At 41.2% G+C, this 18,834-nt stretch overlaps 1 long non-coding RNA gene across 3 annotated transcripts in view; it reads left to right on the plus strand.

Moving 5' to 3' along the window:
- The window catches only part of LOC114233181 (uncharacterized), a 61,028-nt gene that overhangs the window by 1,179 nt on the left and 41,015 nt on the right, over nucleotides 1-18,834 (plus strand). For 2 of the 3 annotated variants that reach the window (XR_008556942.1, XR_008556943.1), the window contains exons 2-3: nucleotides 306-358; nucleotides 4,236-4,287. This is a non-coding gene — a long non-coding RNA (uncharacterized LOC114233181). Of the gene's footprint in view, nucleotides 1-305; nucleotides 359-4,235; nucleotides 4,288-6,959; nucleotides 7,045-18,834 lie in introns of those variants that run through there. The other variant, XR_003619327.2, reaches the window with a different exon arrangement.

Genomic DNA, 18,834 nt, shown 5'->3' on the forward strand with positions numbered 1-18,834 from the left:
TTAACATTACCACCTGGTATAAGACTTGTCTCTGACTCAGTGGAGCAGGAGCCGTCTTTATATCCAACAGCTGGGATAAGTCTACATATTCTAGCATGGAAGTCATTTAATATTCACAGCCCTCACCTCTGGCAGCAGCTATTGTTCATAATGCCATAAAGCTTGATTAGCCAAGGCATGAAGAATTATTTCCCCCCCAAAGACTTCTCATTCTATTAAAAATGACAATACTGAATTTACATTGCTTATTACATACTAATATAGATAGCAGAACATTCTCTGATTTGTTTTACCCCTTTCCATAGGATTTGATAACTACAGAGTGTCTATGGAAGTTGACACAGAGACTTACGGAGTAGTAAGTAGCAAGTCAGCTAACTTGCTGTGAAGTAAAAGAGTACCTTCAATGTAAGAGGGACCACCTAAATTGTGGCAGAAGTATTTATTATGCATATTTATGCTTTCTGATTGAGATATAACTGACATATAACATTGTATTACTTTCAGGTGTACAGCATAATGATTTGTTATCCTATATAATAAAAGGCTAATATGCAAATCGGCTGAACAGTGGAATGACTGGTCGTTATGATGCGCACTGACCACCAGGGGGCAGATGCTCAATGCAGGAGTTGCCCCCTGGTGGTTAGTGCATTCCCACAGGAGGAAGCTCCACTCAGCCAGAAGCCCTGAGCCGGGCTCATGGCTGACGAGCGCAGCGGCAGTGGTGGGAGCTTCTCCCGCCTCTGCGGCAGCCCTAAGGATGTCCGACTGATGGCTTAGGCCCACTCCCCTGAGGGCTCCCAGACTGCGAGAGGGTGCAGGCTGGGCTGAGGGACACCCCCAACCCCTCAGCCCACGAATTTCGTGCACCGGGCCTCTAGTATGTTTATATTGTAAAATCATTGTCATAATACATGTAGTTAACATCCATCATCACACATAGCTAAAAACTTTTTTTTATGTGTGTGATGAGAACTTTTAAGATCTATTCTCTTAGCAACTTTCAAATATACAATACAATATTGTTAACTATGGTCACCATGCTGTACATTATCACCCCAGGATTTATTTATTTTGCATCTGAAAGTTTTGCCTTTTGGTATCTCTACCTATTCTTATATTTATTTTTGTATTCTCAATATATATACATTTTTATGTTTGAGCTATTGATGCCTCTTGGGAATACAAGCCTGTGAAATTGCAATTACTTAGGTGGGCCATATTAGATTGTAAAAACAGCAACAAACCTATTCTGCCTGTTTTACTCTGAGCTGTTTATAAAGCAAAATTGGGAAACTGGTGGTTTACTATTCTTACTCTTTCAGAAAAGATTTAGTAGTAACTGCAAAAAAAAACATATCCTCTGGGAATTAGTCAGATGTAAGAATGAAGCCAGATACGGTTGCGTGACGTTGGGTATGTTGTTTAACTTTTACATCTATAAAATAGGGCTAATATTTCTTATATTAAGGGTGGCATGGGTGGTGCAGTCACTGGTGGCCATTACTGTTAGTATTATTACCACTTTTACTGCTTCTAATGTCCCTCAAGAACTGCCTGAGAAAAGGCCCACTCCTTGCTCACACAGAGCTTTCACTGGACTAGGGGTGGAAAACTAGGGGTGTTTTATACACTAATTATACCACAGGCAGCATAATTTTAGGTCAATAATCTATACTAATAAAAGGGTAATATGCTAATTAGACCAGACATCTTCCAGACGTCTTCTGGACGTCCTTCCGGACAAAGCCACGTTGGCGGGGCCAAGGCAGAGGTAGTTAGGGGTGATCAGGCCAGCGGGGGAGAGCAGTTAGGGGGATCAGGCCAGTAGCAGAAAGCATTTAGGGGGATCAGGTTGGCAGGCAAGAGCAGTTAGGGGGTTCAGGCCAGCAGGGGAGAGCAGTTAGGGCAATCAGGCTGGCAGGGGAAAGCAGTTAGGGGGTTCAGGCCAGCAGAGGAGAGCAGTTAGGGCAATCAGGCTGGCAGGGGTGAGCAGTTAGGGTGATCAGGCCAGCAGGGGAGAGTAGTTAGGGGCGGTCAGGTTGGCATGCAGAGTGGTTAGGGTGATCAGGCAGGCAGGTGAGTGATTAAGAGCCAGAGGTCCCAGATTGCGAGAGGGATGTCCAACTGCTGGGCCTAAACTGGCAGTTGGACATCCCCCGAGGGGTCCCGGACTGGGGAGGGTGCAGGCCGGGCTGAGGACCCCGGCCCCTCGTGCAAGAATTTTGTGCACTGGGCATCTAGTGAAAGTATAAACAAAACATTGTGCGATTAGAAAATGGGTAAATTTGGACTACACGAAGACATCAGAAAAAGCTTCATGAGGAAGAGTCTGTGCCGTGCCTTTGGAAATGAGCAGGACCTTACTAGATAAAGAGGAAAGGGGCTGATTTTCATGATCAGACCCCAGCCTGCTCTTTCTGTAACCTGTGTGCTCGCAATGGTTTCTACTGCATTCCTTTTCCTCTCTGTACCGAGTACCTTCACCAGAAAATGATATGATATTGTCTGTGGGGGAGACACTCTCCATGACTGTATTTGTGTGTAACTCTTGTGTGGAGGGCATGTGGAAGGTCATGTGGTGATAAGGCACTACTGCGTTATGTTCTGTTTGTAAAGGTCAGAATCCTACTGGATTTGAGTGAGAACCGGATGTCTTGAAAGGAGTGTCTCGGGCTGGACAGCCCGAAGCCAGAGAGTTAAGTCCAGGTGGGCTGCGGGATGTCTCTCTTGGCCTGGCCCATGAAGTGAGCCAGACAGTGGGAGGGTGATTCCCTTTGGAAGGCAGAAGCACTCTCCCCACAGAGACAGGTTGGCCGTAGGGAGTTAGGAAACCCAGGTGACGTAGAGTTGTCCTTTGATGCTCTGAATGAGCCGGCCCTTGATGTGAGTCAGCTGTACCTTGTAGGGCCAAGCACACCTGGGTTTGAATTCCTGCTGGGTCATTTACCAACAGTTGATTTTGGGCAAGTGACTAAATCCTCTGAGTCTTGTTGCACCACTTATAAAGCATGAATGATAAAATCTTGCTATGATTGATGTGAGGATAAAGTGAAATAGCTCCTAGACATGGAAAGCTCCTAGACACAGAGTCATAGCGTGTCAGTGCCCCTTACTCCTCCCCTTGCCCATTTTCTCCATTTGCTGTGCCCCTGCCAGCCTTGTACTTTAATCCAGAATAAAGACTTAAGTATTCCAGTCAGTATCAGCTAAGCTAAGAGACACTAAGAAAAGAGTTTTTAGCCAGGAATGACCCAGAATATTAAAGGGAGAGCACGCATTCCTGGGGGTCAGCCTGGGGTGGCTATGGTAACCAAAAGGAGAGAGCCCCAAAGAGATTAAACACGGGTAAAGGGGGAGGTGAGGGAGAATCAGTACCCTGAGCAGCCAACCTTGCTCACTAGGAGGCTGCCCGGCCAGTGCAAAATTTTAATGGCTCTGAGTTTTACTAGCGGAGGACATACATATCTTCATGTAAAATGAAATAAACATACAGCTTCCCCTAATGGCATTTTGAAATGGAAACTTTTGCCTCACATGAATATTATATTTTCATTTAGCCCCTCCTCCATGTCTACTATGTAAAACAAACAAACAAAATCAGAAGAGAAAAAAATATGCCTGGCTAGGTGGTTATTTTCTTTACAGTGAATCCGTCAGCTTCTGTGTGATTGAGATGCAATCCGTTTCTGCTACACCTCTCATTTAGTCCCAGGAAACAGTCCCAGTTGTCTAAGGAGTCAACACCTTCTGACAGGCACCATCTGGCCAGCCATTCATTGCCTCCCACAATGCCGCTCATGAATTTGCCGCTACCCATGACCAGTGACACTGTGGAGAGCTGATGTAGCTTAAAGCAATATTGTTTTCCCTGTTTGGGTCACCCCGGGATCACCAAGCATGAGTTCTATAGGCAATGTGCTACCTGGATTTAATACTTGAGGACATTTTGGAAATTTAAAGTTGAGGATTATAAATAGCAAAAGAATAAAGGTTTTAACTTGTAAGTAAATAATAAATTATGAAATATTTTTTTTGCTGGGTTTGAGGATGGAAAACAATGTAGAAAATTACCCTTTGGGAATACATTTCTTGAGGAGTGACTAACAAATGGAGAGTCATGATCTAGATTTATTTATTGGGTTACATCTGAAAATCTCTTCTGCTTTCTTGCTGTATTAATTACTTTTATTATTTAATCAGTTTCTCTTGTTTCATATCCTTATACCCAGAAGTCCCATGGACTAGTAAAAAGAAGAGAGAATCTGAAGACAATGCAAGAATGTAAGTAACAACTTGTACTATTTCTATTTACATGACCTTGCACTTTTGCTTCTGAATATTTCTTTTCTTTGGTTTTACCAATTGACAATGGGACAAAAGTCCAGAAATAACTCTCCTAATCTCACGTAGTCTCTGAAAGGTACAGTTTCTATAAATGTCAGATAAAATAACACATGTGAAAAAATATATACTTCTTCATTGAGCATGTACTTTGAGTTATGCAATATTACACCAAAATATAAAGTATTAAACTTGCTCACAAGGAGCTTGTGGTTCAGTGGAGAGATGGATACAAAAAGAAAAAAAAAAAACTATGACAAACCATTATGATTCCTAAAATCAAGGTCTGAGGAACCATGATAACACTAGAGGAGTCCAACAGAGGAGACAGGGTATTTTGGGCAGAGGGACAAGCATGTGGAAAAACAGAGAGGTGAGAGGCAGAGAAAAGGCAAGAGAAAAGGCAGGACCTGACATAATAAGAGTAATTCACTGCAACTGGGAAACTGAGGCAAGAAGAGGTTTAAGCAACTTGCCTAAAGTCACATAGCTGACAAGAAGCAAATCATCCAGTCTTCTGACTTCTTTATTAAGATCAAACTGCCTACCTACAGTTGGGGACAGCATTTACTCAGCTGATTTTGTGCAACCTCTGTATTCATGACCAGTTTTTGTTTGCTATGGAAAGCCATGTGGGCAATGGAAAGTGTTGTAGAGTTTTAAACAGGGGACCCAGATGACTAGAAACTCCATGAAAGACTCTGTCAGGGGAGGTGGGAGGAATGATAGAGCACACTGAGCCAGGATATCAGAAACTCACTCCAGATTCTATAAGAATAGACTCATGCTGGAGATGATAAGAAAAAACTAGAAGAGCAACAGTGAAGGTAAAGAGGAGTGGAACCATCAGAAAAACCAAGTGTGGAATAGCAAGGCTTGTGGGCATGAGAGTTAAATTAATTCAAAAGATCAGATAAATGTTCCAATCTGTTTCAGGCTCATGTGTTTCAGGTTCATTTTTTTTCCCTTCTAGTTTTCCTAAAAGTAAGGTCTTCTTACCCATTTTGTGAATTATTTGACCCAATGTGAGTCTTGGAAGAATTCTTCTGAAATGTTTCTGATGGCAAAAATGTTCCCAATAGCATCACATTTCTAGAGTAATTCTTCTTCCAAACTTTGAGCTCTATGAAGGCAGAAACCAGCACTACTTACCAACCCTGTTGTATCCCTAGTACATGTTTGTCACAGAATTGATGTTCAATAACTACTTGTTGAATGTATTGATTGATGATAAATTATGTAGTGCCATGCACACAAGGTGCCTGAGAGGTCAGGTAATAGATAGATCTAGACAGTAAAGTAAATAAGTTCCATCAATGTAAGCTAGTTCAATAATGGTAATAAAAATAACCTATACTAGTCAAAGAGAAATATGCAAATTGACCATACCTCCACAACGCCCATCAGCCAATCAGGCGTGAGTATGCAAATTAACCCAACAAAGATAGTGGGTTAATTTGCATATGCAGGTGCCCTGTAGGCCCACATGTAGGCCCTGAGCTGCCTTGGCTCCGAGCGGCCGGGGGCGAGGTGGCAGAGGCTTGAGCAGGGTCTGAGCAGAGCCAGGGGCAGGGGGAGGGCCCTGCCCAAGCTATAGCAGAGACTTGATTAGAGCCGGGGGGCCCTGCCCAAGCCACAGCGGAGACTTGAGCAGGCCTGGAGACAGGGGATATGCCAGCCTTGGCTTGCCAGCAGTCCTGCCTCTGCGCATGAGCTGCAGAGGAAACACCTTTTCTGACCGCTCATTGGCTAAGCTCCCTGTATGCCACCACTTGCAGTATTCTTGGTAACTTGGGTAATAAGAATCCAAAAAGGTAATCTAGGGTTTTTCCACCTCACTCCTGGAGGAAAAAAATGAAGGTCCACTGCTGGAGGGCTAAGAAATGTCATATCCTGTCTGAGCTGGTTTGGCTCAGTGGATAGAGCCTCAGCCTGCCGACTGCAGGGTCTGGGTTCGATTCTGATCAAGGGCATGTACTTAGGTTGCAGCCTCCTCCTTGGCCGGGGCCCAGGTCAGGACTCATGCAGGAGGCAACCAATCAAATTGTCCCTCTCACACTGATGTTTCTCTCTATCTCTCCCTCTCTCTCTAAAAATCAATAGAAATATATCCTCAGGTGAGGATAAGAAAGAAAGAAAGAAATGTCATATCCTATGAAAGACACATCTTGAAAATGCCTAAGAAAGTTGTCATTTTTTCATGGTGAAGGAACTGGAGTCCATGTTGATGAAAACACCTTGGTGGCTGTGGTGGCTGGCAGTGGCTGTAGCAGCAGGGGATGGGGCTGGCGCCTTCCCCTGATCAGCCTGGTCGCCTCCTGCAGAGGGAGGCCAGACTGCAGCTTAAGCCCGCTCCCCATGTCCTAAGCTGTCAGTAGGATATCCCCTGAGGGCTCCCAGTCTGTGAGAGGGGGCAGGCTGGGCTGAGGGACTCCCCCACCCCAGTGCATGAATTTCGTGCACCGGGCCCCTCGTAACAATAATAATAATGGAAAACATTTGTTGCATTCTTGTTAGTACCACACACTATGATAAATGCACGTTGTTTGCCATATCTGATTTAATTATTATAGCAACCCTTTGTGGGTGCTGTTTTTATTCTCATTTTGCAGATGGAGGAAAATGAACCTTAGAAATTACAGATCCTGGGTTATTATTTAGGTGCAAAAACCCACATTCTAAATTATGCTGGATTTAATGTCCCACTGAATAAAGGAAGTTCTGTGAAAGCTGACTATTTAAATAGGTTAATTCTTTCTTTTAGCCTTACATTTTTTTATGACTTTCATCCCTGGATTATTCCACATCACTTCTCACTTACATACACCTAGATTTTACAGGCATAGATGCTATCTAGCCTCCCCTCTCCCCAGTCCTTCTCTCCTTCCTTCCTAAATGATGATATGTAGTCACGGTGTTGAAGTGAATGGGCTGAGCGGTTAGTATATGGCGTGAGATACCAATACATTTAACACAGACCTATGAGCATCTTTTCCTTTCTTTGTGAATTATCTCCTTCCTAATGAATTTATTCATTATTCATTGCAAACGGGGTACTATTACAAAAGCAAACCTCATATACATATAGCAGTGCAGATATAATGTTTGCTCAGCTTTTTGGTCTCTGATGCATAGCTGTATGTATCATGTTTCTGCCACTGTGAGCTAGTCTTTGAATAGGGCTCTACTTTTTAAAAAAATCCTCACCCAAGAAGGATATTTTTTCCATTGATTTGATTCCTCCCCCTACCCCCCTCTCCCAACAAAACCAAGCCAAACCCTAGAGGACATTTTTCCATTGATTTTTTTTTTTTTTTTTTTAGGGAGAGCAAAAAGGATGGAGGGAGGGAGAAAGAGACATGGATTGGTTGCCTCACTCATGTGCCACTGCGCCACACCAGCCAGGACTTTCCATTGATTTTTTGAGAAAGAGAGAGACATTGATGTGAGAAAGACACATTGATTGGTTGCCTCCCTCAGGCAGGGAAGTATGTGCCCTTGACCAGTAATCTAAGCCAGGACCCTTTGGTCCTCAGGCTGGCTCACACTCCACCCACTGAGCAACTGGCCAGGGCTAAATATGGCTCTACTTTTTAAAGGTTAATACTGCAATCCAGGTTTCCCTCACTATCCAAAATAGTGTTCCTATGAAACCTTTCGTAAACTGAGATAGCGTGAAGCAAATACCTTTGGACACATCTTGCTAATGCGCAGAACAAATGGAGATGAAGCACGGATGCCCACAGACACAATCCAAAGCTATGGTGGCTTGATGCTGAAATGTTGAGTGTGGTCCCTGGGAAGGAGTGTGGCGGTGCGGCTCTCTCTGCTGGGGTGACACCTCCCCCACAACAGCGCACTGCAAGACCAATGCTGAATGGTACTTTAGCTTTTTGTCTATTTTTAGTAAAAGTGAAAATCCTGTCGGATTTCTTTTGCTTAGCAAAACCAGGCACTAATATAGGTCTTTTGACTTTTCGTTTTTTTCTGTAGGTTTTTAATATTTATAAATTAAGAATTGGGGAGGGGATAAGATATTTCAAACCAACATTATTAGAAAATAGAATCTCCTAATGTAGGTCTTTTGTAAAAGCGAAGTGGCATATGAGAATTGTTTAAAAAGCCGGGGATACCTGTATACATTAATTTAATTGCAGATTACGGTAATGTGCTCCAATTTCACTAATACTATGGCTAGCTAGCCTTTTAAAAAAAAGGAAAAACTTTTTATAATAACTTGCACTCCGAATTCAAGATGTCTCTTATTTGTGATATTAATTCCCCTTGTGCCTTGGACTTTGTTTTTTTTTTTTTTATTTCACCTCCAAAATTACATTGAAAACATCTGCTAAGGCCTTATTTAAACAGCTAGTTAATGCTTTATAAAGCTCAGAGGTGCGTCCATCTGTTCCAGGAGCATTCTCTTTTCTCAAGAGCTCTATCATATTTTCTACCTCTCTGACAGCTGATTTTTCTTCAAAACTCTTAATTTCTATTTCTGTCACTAGTAGAGAATCTTACATTAAAGTTTGAAACTGATTTTTCTTCCTCTTGCTTGGTTAAGATCAAGTTATTTCCTTCTTTTTAAAAATATATATGTTTTTATTGATTTCAGAGAGAGGAAGGATAAAGGATAGAGAGATAGAAACATCAATGATGAAAGAGAATCATGGATCAGCTGCCTCCTGCACGCCCCCACTGGGGATCAAGCCTGCAACCTGAGCATGTACCCTGACCGGGAATCGAACTGTGACCTCCTGGTTTGTAAGTCAATGCTCAACCACTGAGCCACGCTGGCTGGGCAAGTTACCAGTATTTCCTTCTTTTTCAAGTCTTACTTTAATCTTTCACATTTGTTTTAGTTTCCAGAGCCAAGATGTCTTTCCTCCCATCATCATAACCAAAGAGAAGTCAGGAGATGGTTCTGATGGATTTAATCTCCAGCATCTTGCTCCTTGAGCCCCTCCAGGCTGCTCCCCAGTATATAGGACTCAATGCAAACTCTCACATCTGCTCCTCAGGAATGTTTATGTGCCCCTTACTAGAGCACGCAGGCCGATTGTGGTACCACCTCAATCTTCCCTCTTTGGACTGTTTCATCTTTCTCCTTGACAAGGAGGAACCACTCCTCTGCATTTCCTGACTGAGCAAAACCCATTTCCAGATAATCAACTGGTCCTATGGAAGGCCCTGTTGAGCCTGAGAAGCCAGAGGAGGCTCTTTCTTTCCCTCCACCCTTTTTTTGGGTGGGCACACTCAAGGCATAACAACTGCTGTCTCCACATAATCACTTCACTATTTCTCTTTCCGTCCCCTATGTCCATTCTTTTGAATTTTCAAAATAAGTAAAAGGGCTCAGGAGTTACATAATCAATTCTGATAATTTTTTTTTTTTTTTTGGTAAACTGTGCATGTGGGGATCTGTTTTATATTTTGTTGGGTATCTGAGCCCTAGTGCATTGGCACCTCACTTGAAAGAGAGATACGATGAGTTCTCATCTAACTTCCAGTTACACTTTCCTCATTGCATAATTTTGTTACATGACGGCAATTCAGATGTTGTCATGTGTGTTCTGCCCTTATTACAGAAAATCAGACGACATCCTGCAGATATTTATCCTACCTAATAAAAGAGCAATATGCAAATTGACTGCACCTTTGCTACGCCCAAGCCATGCCCACCAGCCAATCAGGGTGAATATGCAAATTAACCCAACCAAGATGGCGGTTAATTTGCATATCAAGACATCGTAGAAAGATGCCAAGTGCTGCAGAAAGGAGCGAAGCTGCGGAGAAGCAAGCAAGCAGGGCAGGGGAGAAGGAAGAGAAGCAGGTGGGGCAGGGAGAGGGAAGAGAAGCAGGCAGGGTGGGGAGAGGGAAGAGAAGCAGGCAGAGCGGGGAGAAGGAAGAGAAGCAGGCGAGGCGGGGGAGAAGGAAGAGAAACAGGCGGGGCAGGGGAGAGCGCAGCAGGAAGCCCTATTGCAGGAATCTTCCTGCAATGGGCTACTAGTTCCTTACATAATCAAAGATTAATATACCCCAATGGCTGTTTGTTGTTTGTTTGTTTGTTCATTTGTTCTGGGGGAGTGCCCACCAAGATCTAACAACCATCTCCTTCTTCCACATGGTCCTGTTACCCAGGACCCTCACATTGCCTCTCCTGAGGAGCTTCCCAGGACTCTGGAACACTCTTTGTCCCACATGCCCATTTGTGTTTTTTCTAATCATAAGAAGGTTCTCATTGTTGTCATTGCTATAGTTGTTTTAATCTGTGAGGAAACTAAGAATTGAATTCTCATTTACAGCTCTGACCAGTTTGGCTCAGTGGATAGAGCGTCAGCCTGTGGACTGAAGGGTCCCAGGTTCAATTCTGGTCAAGGGCATGTACCTTGGTTCTGAGCACATCCCCAGTAGGGGGTGTGCAGGAGGCAGCTGATCGATGTTACTCTCTCATCGATGTTTCTAGCTCTCTATCCCTCTTCCTTCCTCTCTGTAAAAAGTCAATAAAATATATTTAAAATTTTTTCATTTACACGGATTTCTTTTTTTCTGATGTGAGAATCCTAATTCCCTCAACTTCCTCTGTATTTGTCATGTATCGCTCTCCTGATTTTCTTGCATATTCTCTAAGAGGCAGCTACACACTTAGTCTTCTTTCTTTTGCCCTTTCAGCTGAAGAGGCTGCTGGAAGGAGGAGGTACCTCACACATTTCACACTAGCTCAAACATTAAAGAAGTTTAATTTTGGGGGAACTTGGGAACTTAAGAAAAAGACTTATCTCACTCAAGATTGCCTGAGAACCAGTTATGTCCCTTGGTGTCGGATTCCCTCTCAAAATAGAGCTCTTGTGTCTCAGAAACTAAGCATAGTTTTCCATTTGGTTCTCAACCAAAGAAAATACTGTCAGTTCCAGTGAGTCAAATACAAGACTCTCTGTGCCAGTCCATTAAAAGAAAAATCACCCAACTGATGACAGTAGACAAACCCACAGTGAAAAAAGAAATGTGGTATTACTTCACATTGAAGTAGGCATGGCTATTTTTGTTTATCACAAAGAAATTAAAAACAAAATGACTCCCCATACTGTTGTATGTACATACACAATGGGAGCTCTATTTCTTCATAAACTGGTATGCCTAGAGAGCCAGTTGAAAAGGAAGGGCTAGTAACAGAACTTGAACATTATGCCAACACTTCCTGTCCTTTGGGACATTCTTGCTCAGTGGATTGGGAATTTTGTAGTTGTTTCTGCTTCTGATGATCCCTGCAGTTTTAGGCAGGTGTTTCTTTGTGGCCCCGTTATTTCACTACGAAGTGGAATGGTACCCGCAGGACTGTTGGAGAGTTTGTTAGTGAAATGGAGATACTGTTGAGCAAGGTGTCTGCAGGAAATATCTGCTAGAGGTGAAGCAAGTCTACGTTTCATGTTTTTAAAAGGAGGCCCACGGATGGCCATCTCTAGAGAGAACTGTGGAGGAGATGCATGGTGTTCTTGGTCGTCCTCCCTGTTGACCTTTGGAGCCTTTGGTTCTTTGGGTTCTCAGTCAGCTCTGACACTTATTTTAATTTCTCCTCTCAGTTAAAGCACCAGCGGAGGGCAATCTCCTCAGAATGTTAGCCAATACCAACACTGGATAGCCCTCTAAATAGCATTAGTGTTTTATTGTCAGCTCTTGCTAAAGAGCTAAATCCGAAGATGGGAATTTCCAGTGACAGAATTTCAGTTACAAGTGGAAAGGGAAACATTTCCCATTGTCTCAAACTCATAGTTGACCACTTACTCCATCCACTATTAAGGAAGTCTCAGATCCAAGAATATATTGCAAGATGGTAATGATTTCACAGGCAAGCACTGGCAAACTCTATAATATCCCTGTTGTCAAAAATTAGAAACAGAGCTTCTAATTTGCTTCATGGGTTCGTGGGTCATCCTGGCTGGAATCTTTCCTGGAGACCCTTTAGAGTTTTACTTTATGTCTGTTTTCCTGGCAAGGCATGATGTACATTTCCTACTGCCTCTGGAGCTCTGGAGCATCTGGAACGTTTTCCTCTCCCTTCACAAATTGCTTTGAAGAAACTTAGTAGCAGTACCCAGGACATTTATTTTCCTGCAAAGCAGCTGGGAATGGATAAGAGCAGAATGAACTTTCTCATGTTTTCCAGTGAATCAAGTATTTCCATTCCACTTCTCCTTACACTTTGAGACATCATTTCTCCTAAGAGATTTTTATAATACCAAATGCAAGGCACAAAACCAAAGTTCATTATGCATAAAAATATGTATTACAAAATTACTCCTAACTTTGAGAATCATTAAGGCTTTTCCCATTATGTAGTGACTTTGTCTTATTTTCTTTATGTAGCCCCACCTTCATAAATCCCCACCTTCTCTTCTCAGCTCCACAACCCAGAGCAATCACCTAACATCTCTTACTCTCACTATCAAATACCTGGCACTTGCTCACGTACTGGTCTATGTTAAGTTTGTGTTGTTACCTTCCTCACCATTTTACATTGCATTGATTATGCATTGTAACTTCATGACATTTCAACAGATATTTATTCTTCTGGTCAAACAAAAGTCTAACAACTATGGTACTTCAATCCTCTATTTGATTATAAACATTGGACCAATTACATATATGCATGTAGGTTCTTGTGGTTATTTTCTTCAGCATCCCCAACAATCAGTCATTAATGTTAACAAAGCAAAACATGGTTGCAGAAAAAGAGGATCTGGGGTACATACCGATGCTGATCGCATGCCTACTGGTACCCAATGTAGACATGGGTCACATGGACTACAACATGGCCCCATGGTGACCATTGTTTGGGACCTGATAGAAGATAACTGCAAACAGCAATATAAAAATAAATATTTTAAGGACTCCTGGAGTATAGTTTAAAATAATAAAGTATGTAACTATTGATTGCTAGTCATAAACAATTAGAAATATCCAATTAGAAACAGTAACAGTATCCTTTAAAAAGAGTTCACAAAAAAACCTAAGTAAATCACTTCTCTTTGCTCAAGTCCAATCAAATTTACATGGATACATGTATAAATGAAAACCAGTTATACTTTATTATTTAGCTCCACATATAAATGTAAAGTGATCAATGTAATAAGGAAAATTATATATTTGCATATCATCTATTATTCATTGTCCACAGAGAATGAAATCCGAGTTACCCTCTATCATTCTCAACTTAATATTTGGTTCTCTTAAATATCATCATAAGAATTTTTTTTTATAATATCAAAAAGTGAGTCCAGAAACTTATTCATTGTATATCAAGAATGTGTTAGTCATTATATTATATAATTTCAACTCTTATTTTATCTTTGAAACCATAGTCTGAAGTTAGGTAGTTACCTTTATTATTTTTAGAAGAGAAAAGCAAAGTCCAGAGAGGCTAAATAATTTATATATAGCTACACTTAGGGAATACTGGGACTAGGGTTCAGTGCTAGTTCTGTAAACTCCAGAATCCATTATTTCCCACTACACCAAAATACAAAAACAGAAAACATTTTGGGAAATCACAAGTTTGCATAATGTCAGACTTAACAAAGACATTTCTAAGGTGCAAAATATTCATTAATGGAAGCAATAATCTTTAGTTAAATAAACAAATTGACATGTCTGTAATAGGTTATTTTTCTAAGCCTTGATAAACATTTACTGGTCTGGTATTTTATATCCTTTTCTCTCCACTTTCCTACCCATCACCTTTGCTCGACCCAAGCTATATAAACCTGCCCAATTTTCTATTCATGTTTGTCCTGCTGAGAACCTCAGTAATCCTGGACCTGCTCCCCACATGCCTGTGGATCTGTTTTACGTGAAAGGTGTATTTCTTAAACAAAAAACAGATTTATTCTGTGAAAAAAACTGAACGGGGAGATTGCAGACTCAGAGAAATCAGGTATCACCATATGTGAGGGTGGGGCAATGGGTTGGAAAAAGGACTTGCATAGCAATGCATAGGACATGGGACTAGTGTCAGAGGCAGAGAGCCCAGGGCTCAGAAGAGTCCTATGCTTGACTGAATGCTCTGCTGCTGCCATCTTGAGATTCTTAATGATTTTATCTTTGAACTTGTGTTTTGTAAGTGAAGTTCAATGGGATGATGGGACATGAATGTGAGCAGAAGAGACACACATAATGTGTATGTCCAATGTTCTTTGCTGCCCCATTCAAGAACAGGGTTTGTGATGATCCATGAGCACAGAATTCCAGTGGACCCAGGTATGTAGTAGGTAAGCAAGACTTAAAGTGAGTACAAGGCAAGCATGTTAAGTCTGTGAGTTTCCTGAGGCACGGAAAGCCTCAAGGACCATGCATGGTTTCTGTTCAAGTCAGAACTCTCAAATGCAGAAAAAGGGCCATTGCATTCTAAGAAACACGACCACCAAGGAGCCCTATCATGTTCTTTTTAAAAATATATATATTTTTATTGATTTCAGAGAGGAAGGGAGAGGGAGAGAGAGATAGAAACATCTATGATGAAAGAGAATCATTGATTGGCTGCCTCTGGGCATGTGCCCTGACCAGGAATCTAACCATAACTTCCTGGTTCATAGGTCAACGCTCAACCATTGAGCCATGTTGTCAGGCTCATGTCCTTTCTTATTCCTGTTATTTTCCAATATTAGCAAACTGTTTATAATGAAAATGGAGACATAGAAGGAAAGAAAGAGCAACTCATAATTCTTTTTATTTTCCAGTTCTAGCTTACTCATCAGGAACTGAAGGTAGAGAATGTTGGTAGAATGTGTGCCTATCAGGAAGTAAAATGAAAACAATTTTTTGTATGTGCAGCATTTCCATTGCTTTGGTAAGAATGGTATATATGTGCAAGTACAAGTTATGAAACAAAAATTATGTAATTTCAGTGATTCTGCTTAAGAGTTAAATGTTCCTATATTTGCATTAAAAACTGGCATTGCACAATATAAAGATGGACAGTAACATTCATGCTAATAATGTAAAATTTAATTTGTTTTTACATAAAACAACTTTAAATAGCAACTAAAAAACACCATGACAAATCAGGAGAAAGATTGCAGAAGGAAAAAAAGCTTTATAATTTAGTAACTTTAATGGCACTTTTCCTGCTTTTGGAACAAGGGGCCCACATTTACATTTGGCACTGGACCTTGCAATGTAGCCCGTCCTGGTGGGATGCCTTGCCTCTCTCCCTGAAGGCCAGTGGCCAGGAATATATCCCAGTGAGGGACATTGGTAGTTCCTACTCTGGAGACATTGTAGGAAACAACCATGGACTTAGGAGTTCATCAATGTAGAATGGTCTTTTCCCCAATCCACTCTAGAGAGAAATCTATGAGGGTGTGGGCCCTTCCATACACACTGGATTTCCCATTGGTGTTAGGTCCTCACTCTATGAGCAGACAACCAAAGGACCAGCAAACACGGGAGGAAAGCATCCAACTGGAAGGACAGCAGTCAGGTAAACATCAGATCCCCAGGAAAAATAGAGGGCATACTTAGAACAAATTACTGAAATTCTTATACAATCAAGCATTTGGGGAAAAAAATATCAATGATTAATATGCAGAAAACTATGCAACTCTAAAAAAAAGTTGATGGAGTAGAAGAAATATCCTCAGAATGTACTGCATCACCTTTCTCTTGACCTTATAAAGCTAATACTCTCTGTGGGTTTAAATGAGATTGTTCTGTGACTGTGTTTGGAGGATTGGGTGAGGAGAAGTAGAGTAGAGGAACTCATCCATCATCTAGCATAAGAAGGAGTCAATAGATGATGTCTGACACTGATAAATCAGGGACCCACAGGGTAGCATATTACGGAGGAACATGGAGATAAACTCCACAAGAAATAGACAAAGAAGGGGAGCATGGCTAGAGGGTGGGAGGGGATGAGATAGCAAACAGAGGACAGTTATTTTTCTTCATAAATGGTTTACTTCTATGTAATTTTTAAACTCTGTACATATATTGCATTGATAAATCTTTAGAGTAAAGGAAAAGAAATACCAGAAGATGAAAAGAAAAGGATATTGGTTATCTCACAGAACTTCCAGGAAGGCTGGGTAGCTAGCGATGGTTAGTGGTTGGGCAGGAACAAATGAAGTGTCCCGGTGAGGATGATGCTGGTACCTCTGTCAAACAGTGCAAGGCCCACTGGCCCTGCCTTAGTTGCTGCAGCGTCACAGGACATTATGGGTAGCACACATTTTGCACTGTTCCCACATCTTTCTCTCATGGCTACCAGGTCCTGGGTGTTGGGTGTTGGCATCTCATTGACTGAGAGTAGGTCACGTGCCCACAAATGACAACCAGGTGGGTGGAGATGAAAAAAGAAAAAAGGCCTTTTCGTGTAGGAATTGTCTGTTTCTAGGAAGGAGATTCAGATGTTGGACAGGGGAAATAATGTTAAGGGTGCACTATGGTTATTTCCTGATGAAAGTACCGACCACTCACAAATATCTTATTTTTTCCCTCTCTGTCAGTCAAATTTTTAGGGAACCTTAAGCTTTGAGGGCTTTAATAAAGGGGAGGGTACATGGTTGTCTATCTATCTATCTATCTATCTATCTATCTATCTATCTATCTATCTATCTATCATCTATCTATCTATCTACTTATCATCGATTATTTATCTTTATCTCTATCATCTGTTTCTCTCTCCACCTAATATTTCCCTATCAGTGAATCTACATATCTCACACTAGGTCCAAGTATTGTCATTAGTAGAACAATGATATGACACAGCAGATACTCTGGAAAAGTGTGTGGGTACGTGTGTGTCCAGTGGAGTAATTAGAAACACAATTTCCGAAGGAAACCAGAGGACTCTACAAATAAAAAAACCTACAAACAGATAAAAATGATCATGATGCCTACAAAGGAAAATATAACATCTCCCAGAAGAAAACAATGCCTTCTCCCAATTTCCCCTTCACGAGTAAGAAGAGTGAGCATCACTTTTCCAAATAATTCCAGTAACAAAGCACAAAGATTGGGACATGCCAGGGACTTGCCTGTAATTTCATAGGGAATGTATGTGATGTTCATTACAAGACTCTGGGGTACATAAGAGGGCTCTGCATCAAGGAACATACAAAAGGAGAAATCAATGCAAGACCTGTCATTTTTTTCAACCAAATCACAGTTGGGAATTTGGTGACAGGAATTTCAGCTTTTATCTGCCATTTGTTGAGTTGGCTTATTAAACGTAAGTTCCTATTAACTAACTTTTATCCTAGTGATATTGGGCTTTCAACAACACTAAGAGGGTTGACAGACATATTTGTTGCATATTTTATGTATTCTGAAAAGGCTTGGCATTGTGAGGAGCCAGGTTGGGAAGGGAAGGAATGGATATGCCAGCAAAATTGGTATTCTAGGAAAACAATCTAAGAAATGTGCTGCAAAGGGCTAGCCATGATGTTCTAGAATCTAGATAATGAGTGTGCATTACACATTTTTATATATACATCTACAGTACATTGTATATGGGCAAACACGCACAGCAATATCTTGAATTTGAGCAAGTAAAATGTTTCCAGCGTTCTTTCTCTTGCTAATTCCCTAAGCTGCTAGGTTTGTTGTTGCTGTAGGATTTTCATTAAACCCCTCTGAGCATACTCCTCCACCTGAATTTAAAGTAATTTGCATTTCCTCTTGTGTGAAACCAATTCACTACAGGTAGAGACCTAAGTAATTACAAATATCGGATGCAATTTTCAATTGCATTTCTTGTCTGAAAGTGGTATTCATCGAAAAATATAACTTTAGGTGAGCATATCAAGAGTCTGTTTGCTTGAAGAACAAAACCCTTGCAGATAGTTGGTGAGTTGTGCTCAGGTGAAAAAGTCAGTCTAGTGTCTGCATTTAATGAAGTGGTGAAGAAAAATCATTAATTCAAATTTTTGGAGAAATATGTTCATGCTGGGCAGAGAGGAAAAGAGGATTTAAACAGGTGGCCATGATATTTGGGAAAAAGCCCGATTGATTTTTAAACTGCAATTCAGAGTGAAGAACAGAATGTTGTTACTAGCAGCGTCTGGCAGGCAGCTCAGTGGAACATTTAGCCTAGCTAGAATCAGGCTTCATACCAACCCGACGAGGTTTATTTCCAAATTGGAAATCTGACTGAGATGTAGGAAGCAGTATGTGCATGGTTATAACTTGAAGCTGGCCAAGCAGTTCTTGACTATCCACTGTGTTAAGGCCCTGTAACTGTCTACAGGTGATTTGGGGGTGAGATGGGGAGGTGGTGTATGGGAAGAAAGTCAGAGAAGTTCACAATTAAATTAAAGTAATTAAGACATACTTCTTACTTTAAAAAAGTTGAATAGAAACATTCTGGCTAGAAAGGCATCTCTTATAAATCAGATAACCCAGTGGGCTCTTCTGTCACTTGAATTTTATCTGTCTCCATTGTGCCCATGGGTGTAAGTCCTATTCCATGGGTCTACACAGAAAAATGTAATC

Source organism: Eptesicus fuscus, chromosome 9 (assembly GCF_027574615.1).
Source record: "Eptesicus fuscus isolate TK198812 chromosome 9, DD_ASM_mEF_20220401, whole genome shotgun sequence".
Taxonomy (NCBI): Eukaryota; Metazoa; Chordata; class Mammalia; order Chiroptera; family Vespertilionidae; genus Eptesicus; species Eptesicus fuscus.